General features: G+C 43.8%; 2 long non-coding RNA genes across 3 annotated transcripts in view; one reads left to right on the top strand and one right to left on the bottom strand.

Moving 5' to 3' along the window:
• Positions 1 to 2,833: 2,833 nt before the first annotated feature.
• On the bottom strand, positions 2,834 to 10,151 carry LOC147574879 (uncharacterized). The gene is made up of 2 exons (XR_015243597.1): positions 10,043 to 10,151; positions 2,834 to 9,519 (listed from the first exon to the last, which is right to left on the bottom strand). It is a non-coding gene; the product is annotated as an uncharacterized LOC147574879 (long non-coding RNA).
• The window catches only part of LOC147574878 (uncharacterized), a 469,068-nt gene continuing 465,540 nt past the window's right edge, over positions 9,744 to 13,271 (top strand). Inside the window, exon 1 of one of the 2 annotated variants that reach the window (XR_015243595.1) lies at positions 9,744 to 9,822. This is a non-coding gene — a long non-coding RNA (uncharacterized LOC147574878). Of the gene's footprint in view, positions 9,823 to 10,500; positions 10,691 to 13,271 lie in introns of those variants that run through there. The other variant, XR_015243596.1, reaches the window with a different exon arrangement.

Below are 13,271 nucleotides of genomic sequence, written 5' to 3'. Positions count from 1 at the left end.
GTGTTCATTTTTACTTCGAAAACAATCACTGGGTCAGGCAAGTGGGTCATCGTTTTCTTGATATTTGTCAACACAGTCAGTAACTGAGTCCATCACTATGTTGCTTTATCTCCCCACTAAGAACACTTGTGAGTTGGCACTCTTTCAGAAAGACTCACATTCATCTTACTGTCAGTACACTTCTTGGAATAGAAGCTATCTTTTGTCTTCCTGATGTTTGCAAAGCTTTAGAAAACCCAGCGTCCACAGGCAGAAGGTTAAGGCACGTTATACAACATTCAATTTAATGGTGAAATTTTTCATTGATGCTTTACGCTAAGTTACTGGTTTCAGGACAAAATTTTAGCAACAATTTCTTCAGAATTATATTCCACTAAGAGACCTAATTCTGTGGACATAGGAATATGAAGAGAGAAGTCAGTTAGAATATTTTAGAAACTACAAATTTTCAAGGTGACAAAACCTCACTTTTGTACCCCTTTGTAACATTATCACCTGTTCTATGCGGCATTGCCACATGAAGATTTCATTATTTTAGACTTCAGATTATATTGTTCATATAATCATACTTTATCGATGAAAACATTTCAAAATCTATTTTTTTGCACTTACATGTATGCAAAACCAAAATACTCTAGTATATTAATATTGGGTACCAGTTAGGAAAGATAAAATTTAAGGACAAAAATGTTTATAATCTGAGACAAAAGAACACAAAAAGTAAAAAAGAAAAAAATCTGGGAAAATTTAAGAACAATAATAAGAAAATGCCTCTTCTATTATTCTGTAAAAATGAACTCAAGCAAAAAATAACCAGTGGCCCAGAATGGATCTCTAACTTGAATATTCATTCTCTCTTTAGCTTTCTGTAAGTGATCTCCAATTAACTAGGCATGTTGCCACGTGGCTGAAAGGGAACGTTTCCCTTACTCTGCCTTATTGTTTTGGTGACCGAGTGGCTAAAATCTGGGTGAAGATATGTCAGCCAAAGTATTGTGCGTGAACATCCTTGGAGTTGCCTTTTCACCTTTCTCCATCCTACTCTATTTGATGACTGGAGTTTCAGCTGACTTCTTAGATCACAAAATGACCTTAAGAATGGAAGCTAGGTATAGCGGAACAACCACCATAGGGCACACAGTGGAGACACTGCACAGACCGTGACTGCACACAGACTTCTTTCCTACAAGAGAAATAAAGTATTATATTGCTTAAGAATGATGTTATTCACAGCTGAGGCTAGCCATTACTAATGCATGGCCCAATGACAATAACTTATGCGTCCCCAATATAAACAGGATAAAATAATCCCCATATTCATCCCCAAATTCAAAACTCCTTATAGTGTCATTCACATGTAGTTCCAAAAACACTTCCAATTATATTCCTTCACTAATTGTTTTGTCCAACCTCTGTTTCACTTCCTGTGCATGAGTAACCATTGTATGGTCTCACCATATCTTGGTTCATCTAATCTTTGCTCATTTTCTCTATCTCTCCCTTCACTTTCATATTCTTAAATACCACATCCTTGAGAAACCAGTTGCAATCACTTCTGTAAAGTGATTTTATGAGAATGGGCTTATTAATAATACCCCAAGACTTTGAAAATAATGTATCCATGATTTTTGCAGTATGTTGTTCTTATCACCTAATTGCAGCTAGCAAGTCTTATCAATAGCCAGCTTCAAGCTGACATTTCTAATCCCACGTCTTTGATGATCTTCCCTTCTGTATTAGCTTGTTGGGGCTTCCATAACAAAATACCACAGACTGGGTATCTTAAACTATAGAAATGCTTTTTTTTTTCTTGTTCTTCAGGCTAAAAATCCAAGATCAAAGTTGTTTTTGTTTTTGTTGTTGTTGTTGTTTTTCTGAGACCTTGTTCCTTCCTTGCCTTGAAAATGGTTGCAATCTTGTGATTCCGTGCATATGAGCCCCCGATGTCTCTCTCTGTGTCATGATCTCCACTTCTTACATGGGTATCAGAGAGATTGGATCACGTTCTGCCCTACCAGCTTCATTTTAACTTAATTACTTTTATCTTCAAATGTAGCAACATTCTGAGGTACTCGGGGATAGTTGTTGCTTAAGCATAAGTTTAGACATTTGTCTGTAGTTACCCCAAAGGTAACAAACTCTCTCTCCTTCCTGTGTCTTTTCCTACCTCCTTTCAGCCCTCCATTGATTTTTGAAAACTTTGCATAGGTTAGTGCCTCTCAGTTCATATTTGGGCTACTGCCAAAACTTGTCCTTTATGCTTCTGCTTAGGATGATATTCCTCTGTGTAGGAGCCCCTGACCTTTCCTGGCCTTTTCTGTTCCTGTGTTTCCTAAAATGATTTACAGTGTCCTCCTATGTGCCCCCGTGGGACCCTTGATTTTCCTTGGAAGACTCTGAACAACTAGCAAGTCTCAGAGCCAGGAATCAAACCCAAGAGGTTTAACTGCAGACTCTGCAGATTTAACCACTACACACAAATGCATGAACCCAGAGACAAACTGTTTATAAGATGACCATTACTGTCAGGGTTAATTTCAAACTCCTTGGCCTGGTATATGTGCCCCACCGACAGCTGGTCTCTGGGCAACAACTCTGGCTCATCTCTCAACTCCCATTCCAAGCACTGCTTTATGTTTAGGATTTAGGGAAAAGACAAATTTGAATTAGGGTAGAAATAAAAGTTCTCTATCGGTTATTTCCTTTTTCTGATGTGCAATGGAGAATGCCATTTTGACATTTTATGTGGTGGCTTTATGAATCCACTGACAGACTAAGAGACAGTGTAGGAAAATAAACACTGCTTCTGTGTAAGAAATAACATGGGCAAAAGTTGTGCAAAGAGAGGACTTTATTTTCCTGACCACATTCCCTTGTCTGATTTCCTCCCTTTTCAAAAATAAAATAAAATAAAATAAATTAAAGTCACAAGGGTACCTGTTTATCTTCGGAGGATGGCAAGTGGCAAATCACTGACTGTTAGGTAGTTTCATCAGCAAAACACTCCAACTGCTTAGAGAAACATTTATTCCAAGTCTGTGTTTAGTTTCTGTTTTATTGTTGCATGTGTTTTGAATTAGAAAAGCTAGAATGGTTATTCAATTTTAAGCAAGTGACTTTGTTGCAAACAGAGCATTGTAGTTTAAAATAATGACATTAAGTTAAAGGCAATGTGACACAATGGTTGAAAGCAATAGGTCTGGATTAAATCCTGGACCTATACTTAATGGGTGTGAGACTTTGAGGAATTGATTAGCTTAGCATTGATTATTAGAAAAACAGTAATATTGCCCAATGTATGTTTCTTTTTCTGAAAATTTAATAGGATAATGTATATTATGTAACTAGCACAGGGCATGGCACACAGAGGATATTTGGTTAATGTTATTGCCATTTGTACAGCTCTCTCTTCTGCATTTTTTCCCCCAATCAAGAGTCATGTACAATTTGTGGCCCAAGAGTCTATGATGAACAGTATATCCGAGTCCTGCTCTAACAGACCTTACAGCCTATACCGAACATTCTAGTGCAGTTTAAGGAGCTGGGCTCCAAATCAAGACAGTCAAGGTTCAAACCTTGCATGCACTACTTAATCAGTGTAACCATGGCAAGGTCACTTGCCCTCTTTGTGACTGTTTTCTCATCTGTAGAATGGAGATGATAATAACTAATACTTTTGCTGTTAGTATGAAATGAAGCCATAAATTTAGTTCCTTTAGGATCGTGCCCGGTACATAAAAGATGTTCAGTAAAGTTGGATATAATTTGAATTAAGCCCACAACTTTTTGAGCAATTCATAGGACTGGACTTTTCAAATCAGACTGCTATGAATCAGAGACCATAAGCAGTATCAACCTAAACTAAATAATTTCAAGGATATGAATAAGAGGTTCACCAAGAATGGCTTGCTCTCCAGGTCTTTCCTTCCTGTAACAGTTGCTTTACTCTAGTCCAGAATAGAGAAGTAAGGTGTGCATGGCTTCTCACACTGTGGGCAGCATTTAAATTATGAAACATCTCTATTTTATATTTCAGAGTTAGATAGCCAATATGACATTCTCCAGGGAGCCATGCCTTGGTTCTATTCATTATAGGTAATTCATAGTCAGATCAATCCAACTAAAGACACTTCACTGATAGACCTCTGCTTCCTAGCAAATATCATCAGTCTATTTATTCAGAGGATGTCCAATTGACAAGGAGATCAGACTTGGTCATTTCCTATTGTACACTGAATGTTTGCGACTCTCCTCCAAATTCATACGTTGAATCCCTAATTTCCAAGGTAATAGTATTTGGAGATAGGGCATTCAGGAGGTGATTAGGCTTACTTAGGGGGCCTCATGATGGGATTAGTGGCTTTTATAAGAAGAAGGGACTCTCCCTCTCTCCCCATATGTGCTCATCAAGGAAATTCCATGAGAACACATAAAGAAGGCGACAGTGTAAAGGTCAGGCAGAGAGCTCTTACCAGGAAATGAATCAGTTGACACCTTGATCTTGGACTTCTCAGACTTCAAAACCATGAGAAATACATTTCTGCTGTTTAAGCCACCTAGTCTGTTATGGCAACCTATGCTAAGACACTTCTCTTCACTCTTTGCCCCAAGGTCTCTCTCTAATAAAGAGAGTGAATGAGAAAATGTACCACAGGCCAGATTCTCATCTTTTTCTCTTTCAGTAATGGAGGAGATGCATTTGTTATATTCTTATTTCCAAGCAATTCCTCAAGAATACTTTTTTTTTTCTTTTGAGAGGCGAAACTTTCACATGGTTCCAGATACATACATACATACATACATACATACATACATACATACATGAAGTCTTTCCTCAACCCTTGACACCATTTGCCCATTTACTTCTCAACCCTAACTACTTTTACTAATTTTTGGTGTTTTCTCACTGCACCTTGCAATTTTCACCTAAAAAATATCATGAAGCCTTTTCCACATCAGTATGAAGATAACTTTCTTATTCTTTTCCACAGCAACATAGTCTCCTGTGGAATGGATGTACTGTATCTGTACTGTAATGATACAAGGCTTAAAAAATGTTTTGTAACGTGAGTCTCTGGAAGTGATAATTACATCTCTGTAGCATGTTTCTATGTCATTCTATATCCAACGTCCTCTGTGTTCCCAGACTCTTATTTTTATTTTTTAATTGGAGTTGAAACGCCCAACATGAGAGCTACTCTCTTAAATTTGTAAGTGTACAATATAGTATTAACTATAGGCACAATATTTTGCCGATCTCTAGAATTTATTCATCTTGCATTACTGAAATTTTCTAACAGTTTTCCCTTCTTTTTTTAACATAAGGAAATCAACATGGAAATGAACAATGAAAAGTTTTCTATAACTTTAAATTCATGGTGTCCCAATCCCCTTCCCTCAAAAAACTAAACAAAACAAAACAAAACTTATATTTGGCATTCTTGTGGCAATAATTCCTAGAAGACAGTATCATATTTTAACATGAGAACGACACTGTTTCAATGTTCCACACTTAAACTGATATTGATTATATTGCATTAGTGCTAAGGAATTTATTCTAAATTTGACATATTCTTATATTCCACATTAAATACATACATACATATATATATATACACATATATTTGGAACATGTGGTTCCTGGCTATTTGAATAGAGCAAAGTTGTTAATAGTCCAGGCTTCAGAGTCAAGCACATATAGATTCTAATCCCACATCATTTGTGAAAATAGCTTTGTGATCTTGGGTAAATTTACATATGCATCAATTTCCCCACAATTTGAGAATATACAATTTAGATCAGAGGGTTATAAAGAGGATCAACTGAGAAAATGTACATCAATCACATCATATAGTAGTTACTCAGTAAATGGTAGCTTTCATTATCATCCCCAACATTATTATATGCATCTATTCTGAGATAGATTCTGTACTGGATGTTGGGGGACAGCAATGTATATAACACCATCCTTGCTCCTGGGGCTTATAGTACAGTGGGAAAGGCATGCCAGTAAGCAAAGAATAACTTTAATTTATAACAAGCAATACACCAGTAGATTAAATGCTATCTCCTGGGAAGAAAAGTGATCTGAAAATACATTTTCCCCAGCAATGATCTCGAAGAAATAAAAGGTTCAAGAAAGTCTCCACTGGAAGAGATACCATATACCAACTTCAATTTTCACTTGTCACAGAATATAGGGAAATATATAACACCGGAACAATGAAGTAGTTATTTTAATTTACTGGTGGGATTTGGAGGGCTCCTGGAGTACCTTTGAGCCTCAATAATTTTTTCTTGATAATGTAGACTCATCTGAAGTATAGGGAATGAAGTGAATCCACTGACCTTGAGATTTGATTCTTTTGTTTATTGTCAACTATTTTTCCTCATAAAAGCATAGTGTGAAAAGTGGGAGGGAAAAGTGATTCACACCCTCACGTCCTGTTTTGGTTTTTTTGTTTTTGTTTTTTGTATAACAATAAATGTGAGTTTGGTTTTGCAATAATCAAGTCATGGAGGAAACTGCACTTTTTGAGGAGAAGTGAATGCTTCTTGAAGAGTCCATAAATCCACAGACCTTTTTATTTCATTGAAGGTGCTTAAATATCAAGAAATATAATACCTCTGACTACCACTGTTGCCTACACATCTTGTAAACCAAAAGCTCAAGGTAAGTGAAAAATACTCCTTGGACCTTCCACAACATTTTCCAAAACTATAAGACAACTTTTCAGGTACGAAATGTGTAAAAGTCCTGTTTACTTATTTTAAAGAGAGCCCCTTAGTAGCAGACAGCAGCCTGCACAAAAACAGCAACCGGGAAAGGAATTACAAGCCAGAATCTTTATGAAGAGGAGTAAACTCTGAATTCTGAATTTTCTTTCAAGTCCCTCCACTAAGTCCCTCCACTAAGTTCCGCAATTCTTGTCTAATAGCCACAGTATTTTATTATTAATCTGTAGGCTTATGTCAACAGAAATCACAAGGTAGATGGCCTTTGTTGGAAATAGTTCATTATAACTATTACTGCCACTTCACTTCATTACCAGAAACAGTCGATTAGGACTTATTAATTATGAGTGAGAATCAAAACTCCTAGGAGCTTCCAACCTTGTGGCAAGCTGACAATGTACAGATTTACACCGGGTTAAAAAAACACTGGGAACATCCTCCACTTGCAATTCTGCAAAAAGTCGGTGTCTGTCCGTGATACATCTTGGAATACTAAACCTAAAAAGTCGCTCCGGGCAAACTAATTCACACAGAAATTAAACGCCTCTTTATCCTTTAGTATCTCACCACCAAATTCATTATTGACTTCTTCATGCAGGCTCCCGGGTTGAGCTTCAAGCTTTTCTCTTAACTGCATCAGAAGGGAAGCCAGTGCGTGGGACCTGCGCGCTCCGATTCCCCCAGCGTGACTGTGTGAGTAGCCTTTTGCACAGACGCAAGTTAGCGAGAAGGTGTTGCCAGAGGTTCCCTGGTTCCGAGGGACAGCATCGAATGATCCATCACACTCTCAAATGGACAGTCTCCCTTGGTCTCTGCTTCCTCCAGAGTCGGCTCAAACGGAATCCAAAGCAGGTTCTTTCCTGAAATTGGTAGCTATTGGTCCACAGACTCTGCGCGCGGCAAGGCTCACCTTCGAACGCTCTGGATGGATTTCTGAGCTGTGAGTAGCGCCGCTAGGACTCCTATCAACGCAAGTTTCATCTTTTGCACCAAATCATCCACTTGTTCCACTTTTGCGCCTCGGCAACTGTACCTTCGGCTTTGGCGTTCATGCGCTGTCTTCCCGGCAAAGTCGGCTGCCTTTCAACTCGAAGCGGATTCCCAGAGCCAGGCAAGAGCTACCTGAAGGGAGACCTTGGCGGAGCCAGGCGCCCAGAGTGGGGGCAAGAGAAGCTCGCGCCATCTCCTCGCTGCGCAACTTTTTGTGTTTCCTTCCGTCAGGTCCCAAGCTGCAGAGATTCTCGAAGCTCTGGAGTGAAAAAAACCCACAGCAGTCCTCGGCCTGGCCAGCCCTTGGGATGGCAGAGTAACGCTCTGCTGGTGTCGCGACCTCCCAGAGCACAAAGGCGAGCCACGGTTAAAAAAAAATACCAAGAAACAAAAAAACCCCAAAACCCGGAGGGTAAAAGTTTACTTTCGGAGAGCAATTCCAGAATCCCAGTCTGGGTAAGACAAACTCCCTCCCGCTGGGAGTCTCCTTCTCCGGGGAGGAGTGAAAGAGCCTGGGGCGGTTCTGAGAGAGGAGTGTCTCCGGCTTGGGGCTCCCCAGCTGGGTGGCACCCAGTGATCCTTCCCGGCTGTCAGAGAAGAGGCAGAAGTTGGGAAAGGGGCTAGACCGAGAGCAGGACACCTACTCTTGGTGCGAAACGTCGGAAATGGCTGCTAAAGGGGCTGAGTCTCCAGACTCCTAATCCCTCCCCTTCTCCAGCTGAGCCCTTCACCTGCTACCGTCCACTTTAAAATATAAGCGTAGACAGTGCATTAGCCCGGTTCCAAAAGCTGGGCGTCACAAATCCCTGGGCAGTTCCTTTTTGAACAATCTACCTGAGTTGCAGGGGCTCCTGGGAAAATGTTACGTGATGGAGTACGCAGGAAAGGGGGCATAAGAGGGGACTGTATATTCCAGGAAAATATGCGTTGGCTCCTCTATTCGAAAGACCTCGGGGAGCCCCTCGGCTCCCTCGCAGGCTGCGGCAGCCACTTCAGTGCTCCGCGAAAGGGGCGGAGGTGGCTCTGGAGGGTGGAGACCGGGACCGGGTTAATCTTTAGTCCGGCGATCTCACGCAGGCTGCCCGGAGAGTAACTGGCTTCGAGGAAGAGAGGCTGGGAGCCGAAATACCTGGGAGGGCAGGGACCAGAGAGGTGGCCGAACGCACTTGAGGGCTGGCGGCGAGGAACTGCCTGCCAGCAGCAATCCGCTAACTAGGGAGGAGTGACTGAGTCTCCCCGTCTCCTGCATCCGGGGAGCCCCTGCCCCGCTTCGCTCCTCGCGACTTCTAGCTCGCCAGTGGCCTGGGGCCGCCGGCGCGGGGCTGGGCGTGCGTGTGTTGCTGCGCGCGCGCGCGGGGGTGTGTGTGCGCAGCCCGCGCGCCGAGCCCGGCCGCCGGGACCCAGCCGCCTGCCGCCTGCCTGCCGCCCGCCTGCCTGGCGTCTCACCTCCTTGCAGCCGCGTCCTCGCAGGCTCTCACCTGGCGCCCGCCGCCGGCCGCCCGCTCAGCCCCGCTCGGCTGCAGCTGCCTCCCCTCAAAGTTTCCTCAGAGCGGGCACCTTGGCGAAGGGCTGCCCAGGGAGATGGATTTCTGAAGCTGTGCCTTGGAGTGGCTCTTCTTCCAGCACCTCTCAGCTGTGCTCTACCCCCCGCCCAAATCCGGGCAGAAGGTAGAAGCTTTCCCCAAATCGGGGGAGAGGAGGGGGAGGGGTTTTCATCCAGAGAAAGGGAGGAGCGGCCACAGCTGAGGATAGGCGCCTCTCTCCTGCCTGATGCCGCGGAACTGACCGATGGGCCTGGAGGGCGAAAGAAGAAAATTAAATAGAAAAGCCAAGTTGACGGAGGAGGGGCTGGGAGGCTTCCGGACGCCGGAAAGGTTGTCCCCGTCCCCGTTTCCACGGGCGTGAAGATTTAGAGGCGCCTCCAGCGCGAGGGCTTTGAAACCGCCATCACCTCCCGATCCCTTCGGAAGGAAAAGCCGGCAGAGCTGAGGCCAGGGGTGGGTGGGTGGGGGGGGCAAGTAAAAGCTTGGACTTGTGTGCAACGCATCCTTGGCTTTGGATTTTAAGGACGCGAACGAGAATTAACAGCGTTTCAAGGTAAGAGGCAGCACAAGCACCGCCGGGAAGAAGAATAACTTAGAATAGATGTCGGGGATGGGGTGGGGGCTTAAGCCAAGTTAGGATGATCTCTCCGGGCGTCGCCAAGAGATTGCTCAAGCCGCGCGAGTGCCTTGGAGCGGACAAGTCAGGGAGTAGCCGGTGCCGCCGGTGCCCAGGTGGGAGGCAGCAACCGAAGGGAGTGTTCTGGTGTCCTGACCTTACACTTTTTGGAGCCTATTGGAAATAGGTGTGTAGCTGGGTCGACTTGTCTGGGCTGATTTACAGCGTGGATTCGTGCGTGTGTTTCCGTCGAGATTTTTTTTTTTTTTTTTTAAACCGCCGATAGTACCGCAGACCCATCCCCTGGTGGCCACTCAGCGCTGTGGGCACCGGCGAACGCCGCCAGGACGCGGTGGCAGGTGAGCCTGGCGCAGGTGGGCAAGTGGGGGCGGCGGCATCCGGCCGGCGGATCGCGGGGCGCGCGAAGCCCACGCCGCCGCCTGGCTGGCTTCGTGCAGCGGGCGTCGGAGCCCAGGCGCCGCGGGTCTGCTGCGGTTCCCTTCGCCTCCGCTAGAGGCTCCCAGCGGGCGCCGCGGAGCGGGTGGGTGTGGGGGCGCCGGGAGGCGGAGGGGCGAGCGCGGGGAGCGAGCGTGCCCGCGGGGTGGCGGAGCGGGCGCGGCAGGGGGAGGCCAGCCCGGCTAGGGCGGGGGACGTGAGCCGGAGTCTTGGCGCGCCTCCTGGCCGAGCGCAGAGCTGCGGGGGACGCGGGTCCGAATCCGGGCTGAGCTCGGGAAAGCTGTGCCCCAGAGTCGGAGACACTTCGAGAGGGCGATCCTGGCCCGCGCCCTGAGGGCAGTCCCGGGAGGTAACGTCCCCTTTCTCCACTCCTTTCGCCCCGCGCTTCTCCGTACCCCCTCAGCCTAACGCGCAAGGTGGGAGGGAGTGGAGGGTGCGGGTCTGTAGGGTCCATATCTAAAGGTGCCTTTCAGTCCTGTTCCGAGGAGCTCCGTAGAATGTGTATTCGAACTAGTCTCCAATTTCACCCCCCCCTCCCCCGAATATTTGACTGCTTTGAGGGAAGTTTTCTGCAGAGAGTGCCGGGTGGCTGGTTTGGGGCCGGGCTGCTCCAAGGTGAGCGAGGGGACCCGTTGTGCTCCTCTGAGCCGCAGTGGACTTGAGTGCGCGACTCCAGGGTTGGGGTGTGGTGAAGAAAAGAGTACCACACCCTCTTCTTTTCCTCCCCTGTCCTTCTCACCTGATGATGAGGTCTCACCATCTCGCATTTAACTGATTTCTTTTCCCAAGGGTTTGGCTCTGAAAACGGATCAAAGCTGCTGAGAGACTTGGAGAGAGAGAGAGAGAGAGAGAGAGGAGAATGAGAGGGAAGTCATGGCCAGAACATCAGGGAAGGAAGGAGGGTGAAGTTAAGCTTGTGTATAGGGTGGGGGGTGCTGGGAAATAGCCTTGGAGTTCCAGATTATTTGATGAAGTCTGATTCAGCTCACATTTCACACTGTCTTTGACATAATCCTTGCTCAAGCTACTAACAGAAATCATTTCTGCTAGATATTGCCTTGGGCATGGTGGGCACAGAGTATGTTTGATGATTGTGTCTAGGCCAAAAAAAAAAAAAAAGCGGGTATTGTGTGTGCTTTGGCGTGATCACATCGTGTCTGTCAGGCAGCAGGAAATGTATGTGATTTTCATTGTGCTGTGTTGTGTTTGTGCATACCATATGTGGTCATTTTACATGCAGTAATGCAATTTCAGTCTTCCAAAGGTGGCTCTTCACAAACATGACTTGTGATAATAAACCTCCTGCAGAATAACATTGAAGGAAGACAGGAAATGTGATGGGCCATGGACTGTCCTAGGAATACTGAATAAAACCTGAGATCCAGCGTTTGTGAAATATTGGGCCACATAGGGAAGGAGTGCCAAATATTTCTTTTTTCAGGGATGAAGCAGTGGGTAGCAATTTAAAAGAAGGGGATGTTCTGTAGTTACTACCATCATCATTCTGTAGCTTGCCTTACTTCCAATAGTTAGAGTGTGAGGCAGAAAAACATGAGGCACTTCCTGCTGAAAAACAGTAAAATGTTTTGTGAGATACTGTCTGATATTTCACCCTAAGAATTTAAATGGAATGGACTGGCTATTGGTGAGGACCGTAGTGGTTTGGTTATGTGTCGGGCATCCGTTACTTTTGATCAAGGTAAATATGTGAGTTAATATTATATAATAAGTGTAATTTAGTGCAAGTGAAAACAGGCCAATTTACTGATGTGTCTCATTCCAGAATAACACATGGCATGATATCAAGGAAGATTTATATAAAGTTTGTCGTTAAATGTATTGCATTGTATGGAGCTCTGGGTAGAAGACAAGAATAAATATCTTGTTGAAATCTCAAAAAGGATGGCTTACATTCTTAAAATAAACTGTTGTAGAAATCTTATTGTGTGACGAAAAAATAGTTACTAATCTAAATGTACTTATCTGCGTGCATAGATAGATACAAATTATTTGTTGAATTGAATTAACCAAGACAAATACACAATAAGGGCTCAGCTTTCATTGTGAAAGAGATCTCTGAAACCAGAGGAAGATCTCCTAGTATGAGGAATCTGTGTACATGATGAATAAAAAATGTTGTGTTTCTTGACACTTAACTGAATCAAACTAGTGAGGCTGGTTTGTAACCTCAGATTCAGTTTTAGGACTCTATCTCCACAAAGAGGTTTTTCTGTCTCTAATAAATGTGATTTTAAAAGAAACTAAACACTGAAATGTTCCAGGGATGCTATGGACCTGAAAACTGTTTTTGAGTCCTCTGAAACTTCATGTCAAGAATAAGAGGTGATAGGATGTTGTCACAAATTAATTGGCTTGATGCTTCAATTAAAAACTGATTATTTTCTGGCTCTGGTAGTCATTATGGTTGATTTCATTTGGTCTCTAGATATTCTGTGAAAGGACTCTAGGTGGAAATGTTTTCCTGTAGTACAAGGAGAGGAGGTCACTAGATGCAAAAAAAACAAAAAAACAAAAAAACAAAAAAACAAAAAAACAAGCTTGCCAGTTAGTGATTCTCCAATTTGGTTGCATTTTACCTATAAGGCAGGATGCGGGCTTGGGGTGGGGGGGAATCCGTTTTCTGAATTTACATGAATGTTTCCCTCTTTGTCATAACCCTCAACCTGTGGGGACTCCATTTATAATTTTGATGAGGAACTATTTCACCAAGCCCTTTCCTTTTATGGTTTAGGGGCTATTTCAGTGTAAAGAACTTTAAGAACTATCTAATCATAAAAGATCATATTTCCTGAAAGAAAAACACTTGAGCTTTAAAAAGATGTTTGATGAGGAAATGAAAAGAGGATAGGAGAGACAGGTTAAATACTCTAACTGCATGTATGTCTATTATTTCTTCTCTCAGCAACATT

This window comes from Puma concolor, chromosome D4 (assembly GCF_028749965.1).
Source record: "Puma concolor isolate L17-30 chromosome D4, mPumCon1.1.hap2, whole genome shotgun sequence".
NCBI classification, from domain to species: Eukaryota; Metazoa; Chordata; class Mammalia; order Carnivora; family Felidae; genus Puma; species Puma concolor.
The sequence above is the reverse complement of the archived record's forward strand: the minus strand, read 5'-3'. Positions and strand labels throughout refer to the sequence as shown.